Here is a 4,793-nt window from a genome sequence, read left to right on the forward strand (position 1 = left end):
TCCGTGTGGTTTTTTTTTTTATAAAACAAAACTGGAAGGCTTATTTTCTTTTTTGTTTTAGACAGGACTGAATAGATTTCACTTTCAAAATACACAAGTTCCAGAATAAAATTTGCAACATCAAACTATATTTTATTCTTTTAATCAAAAGTTGGTTTTTATTTTTTTAAATGTCTTCTGTCTGTTCTTGAATATTAAACCTGCCAATGTTCACCCAGATTGACGGTTGCCTGCGTTTGTAGTGTGAAGCTCATTCATGGAGCTCAGATGTGGAGGATTAAATAAGACTTAATTAAAACACTTCATCTGAGCAAGACGATGGAGGAACGCAGCTGAGGTTCAGCAGGAGGTTTGAACTGAATAATCTTGTATTTACTGCCGCAGCAGTCCCACTTCCAAACTGGATGTGTGTTGTTTTGGACGACATGCTCCTGCATACATAGCTTTTATTCAGTTATTGTCTATGGTTGTGCAAATTCATGTGTCCTGCTGCTGCGAAGCCTTTTGAATAATTTTCTGATCCAGAAATGTTCTTCACTGCCATTGACAGCAGGGAGGAAGCTGGATGTGTTTTGTTTTAGACCTTTTAAGCATCCATCCATTTACTCATCTCGGCCACTTGTCCTTGTCCCTTGTCTTGTCCTTTCGGTCACTACCCGAAGTTCATGACCATAGGTGTGGGTGGGTGCATAGATTGACCGGTAAATCGAGAGCTTCACCTTTCCACTCAGCTCCTTTTTACCACGATCACGTAAACCTTTAAATCTACCCAGCAGTAGCCAAATAAAAAGAATTAACTAGTTACTGATGGTTCCTTTGTTACTCTGGTCCCAGCTCTGCAGGTCCTTCACTAGGTCCCCGTGTGGTTCTGGGATCTTTACTCACCGTTCTGGTGATCATTTTTACCCCCCCGGGTGAGATCTTGGAGCCCCAGATGGAGGGAGATTATCAGTGTCTTGTATGTCTTCCATTTTCTAATAATTGCTCCCACAGTTGATTTCTTCCCACCGAGCTGTTACCTGTTGCAGTTTCAGTCTTCCCAGCTGGTGCAGGTCTAGTCCTGGTCCTGGTCCTGGTGCAGGTCTACAGTTTAGTTTCTCACGTCCTTTGACAGCTCTTTGGTCTTGGCCATAGTGGAGTTTGGAGTGTGATTGTTTGAGTTTGTGGACAGATGTCTTTTATACTGATAACCAGTTAAAACTGGTGTCTTTTATACTGATAACCAGTTAAAACAGGTGTCTTTTATACTGGTAACCAGTTAAAACAGGTGTCTTTTATACTGATAACCAGTTAAAACAGGTGCATTAATACAGGTAACGAGTGGAGGACAGAGGAGCCTCTTAAAGAAGAAGTTACAGGTCTGTGAAAGAGAAATCTTGCTTGTTTGGAGGTGACAAAATATTTATTTTACAGAGGAATTTACCAATTAATTCAGTAAAAATCCTACAATGTGATTTCCTGGATTCTTTCCCTCCATTCAGTCTCTCATAGTTGAAGTTACCGATGATGGAAATTACAGACCTCTCATCTTTTTAAGTGGCAGAACTTGCACAATTGGTGGCTGAATAAATACTTTTTTGCCCCTCTGTGTATATATATATATATTTTTTTTTTTCTTTTTTTTTTTTTTTTTAACTTCAAATCATCTCTTTTTTCCTGCTGTACACTGAAATGTTGGGATTGTACACCAGCTCCTCATCTACAGATAAGCTTCTATCTGGACAGTAATTTCCCTTTAAGATTCATATAAGTTGCAGAGATTTGTGATTAGTTACTACACTTTGACTTCATTAATTGCAATAACATTTCCTGTAATCATTCTTTACTGATATCTGTAAGTAGCAGGCAGACGCCAGATTAATCTGAGTTTCATCCAAATTAAAAAAGCACCGGGATGTAAGAATTGGTTCCTTTTGAAACTGTCCCTAAATGACTGACATTATGATCCAAATTGCTGCAGCAACGTTTCTGACCATGAACACGACTATTTCTTAATGGTAGCTTGTTGTTTTTTCTCCCAACTGCCACCAAATATCTTTTCATCTGAAGTTTTTCTTTTAAGTGCAATCAGGAGATGTTGGTGATGATGTTGCTGTATGAATGAAAAGGGAGGGAGTCATTAAGGACACATGAGCTTGACTCCAAATACACAATTACACTCATATTCTTTAACTTGCAACGCATTTATTTAATTAGCTTCAAAGAAGCTGAACTGTTGAAGTCCCACTGGAACAAAATCAGCAAATTACAACCAAGTATTCCTCTTTGAAGAACAGCTTAAATGCCCAGACATTTAACATGAAAACAAACCAAATAATTGATTAACTTTAGTTCAGGTATTATTTATGAGAACTATACAATAGTTAGTTTCTTAGATGACATCATCAATATAAAAACGGGTGATAAAAGACCCAGTTTCGCTGCACTATGCAGAGCTAAATACGAGTTACGATGACGATCCAACATACGAGTATTAGAGCCAAACTAAGACAAAAACAATGGAAATTACGAGAATAAAGTAATGAGAATGAAGTAATAAAATTACGAGAATAAAGTCATAATATGAGAAGTCATATTATTATGAGAATAAAGGCATGATATTATGAGAATAAAGTAATATGAGAATTTATGAGAATAAAGTAATATGAGAATAAAGTCGTAAAATTACGAGAATAAAGTTGTAATATAATGTGAGAATAAAGTCGTAATATATTAAAATAAAGTCATAATTAATGAGAATAAAGTCATAATATGAGAATAAAGTCGTAATATTACGAGAATAAAGTGGTAATTTATGAGAACTGTAACAGGAAAAGCACATCCGTCTTTTGTGGAAGAGGAGCTGTCTGGTATAGTATAGTATATCTATATATATATATATATATACTTTTACGACTTTATTCTCATAATATTACGACTTTATTCTCATAATTTCCCTTTTTTTTTCTTAGTTTGCCCCTAATACTCCGTCATACCAACATGACCTATGAAGAGCTTATGAAATACACGTCAATAAATAAATAAACAATAAATAGGAAAATAAATCCAGTGCTGGAGACGCTGCTGACATGAGTCCAGGCCGCAGGGACGCGCTCCGAGCTGGCAGCGCATGCGCATGCGCTCAGAGCTGGGGGCGCACGCAGGTGCAGGCCACGCGCATGCGCTCAGAGCTGGTAGCGCACGCAGGTGCAGGCCACGGGCACCTGCAGGTAGACGGGCTTCAGCCGGTAGGTGGCGGGCCCGTCCCCCCCGGGCCCGTCCCCCCCGGGCCCGTCCCCCCCAGGCCCGTCCCCCTCGCAGCGCTCCCGCCGCAGGAACACCCGCGTCTGCGTCACCCGGCGGGAGTTGTAGTTGTGGCTCTCTCCCAGCACGAAGGTCCGCTCGTTGAGCAGCACGCAGCCGGAGCACAGACACTCCGCCGCCGCGTAGCTGGACGGGAAGTAGTCCGCGTTGGTCACCCGCCTGGAAAACAGGGAAACACACTCAGTACTAGAGTTGAGGGGGAGGAGGGGGGATGGATGGCATCCCCCCCGGAAATAAAAACAGTCCAAATCATCCCCCTGTAAAACTGCCATCCCTCCTTTCCATCCCTTATGTCATTTCATCAATGAATGTGGTTTTACTGCTATTTCAACATTTAGAGTCATCACCAGAAAAATAACTTATTTGACAATTTTCACCTGTTTCAAGTAAATTTTCACTTGAAATAAGTAGAAAAATCTGCCAGTGGAACAAGATTTATCTTCTTATTAGCAAAGCAAAAAAAGGTAAGGCAAAAAAATCTTGTTCCACTGGCAGATTTTTCTACGTATTTCTAGTGAAAATCTACTTGAAACAGGTGGAAATTGTTGTTTTTTCCAGTGATGAGTCTTGTTTTAAGTGTAATGAGATTTTTTTACTAAAATGAGACATTTTAACTAGAAATAAGACAAATATTCTTGTTAAGATTTTGAGTTTTTGCAGTGATCCATGTTACTTATCCTGTGAAGGACAGAGTCATATTGATAAGTTCAGAAAAGTGTTTTTTATTGTTGTGTTTTGATGTATTTGATGTAAGCCCAGTGGATATTTAAAGCTTACAGAAGGCTGCATTTAACTGCTGCTATGTCATTCCTGCAGTATTTCTGCAGCTGTTTTGGTCACTGCTATTATTTGTAATATATTATATTATTTGTAATCAGCACAAATTATCTGTCCCCATATGATAAAATCCACCATCCCCCCTGATTTTATTTACAACTCGAGTACTGGATACACTGTTTAGTATGGAATTTCGGACGCACCGAGTAACTTGACATGACAGTCAGAAATGTGCAACTGTTCATTTCCGTGATTGTTTTGTCTCCTCTATGCAGAGTTCAAATAGAATCCCGGCTTCCACTAAACTCCAGCTTGTCTCCTGCTGGGAGTTAAGGTGGGATCTGAGGGCCGTGTTTGACCGCCTGGTTGGTAAAAGCACTATAAGGTGATGGTGTGCGTGTCAGGGGGGTGTTACTCACACGTATCTCCAGGGGGAGATGGACCTGAGGCTGAGGTCGGAGGGGTTTGCCTGCCCCTGCAGCCCCTGCGGCCCCTGCGGCCCCTGCAGCCCCTCCAGCGGGCAGCGGGCCGGGGAGCTGCTGGAGGCGGGGAGGGGCAGCTCCGGGGGCCGCCGCAGCCGTCGGCTCAGCATCCTCTCCGCCGCCGCCGCCAGCTCCGACTCCTTCATGCAGCGGCGCGGGCACGTCAGCGCGGGCACCACGCACAGAGCCAGGGCGAGAATCTGGGGAGGAGAGCATGGTCAGGATGGAGGG

The sequence above is a fragment of the Cololabis saira genome, chromosome 5 (assembly GCF_033807715.1).
Source record: "Cololabis saira isolate AMF1-May2022 chromosome 5, fColSai1.1, whole genome shotgun sequence".
Lineage (NCBI taxonomy): Eukaryota > Metazoa > Chordata > Actinopteri > Beloniformes > Belonidae > Cololabis > Cololabis saira.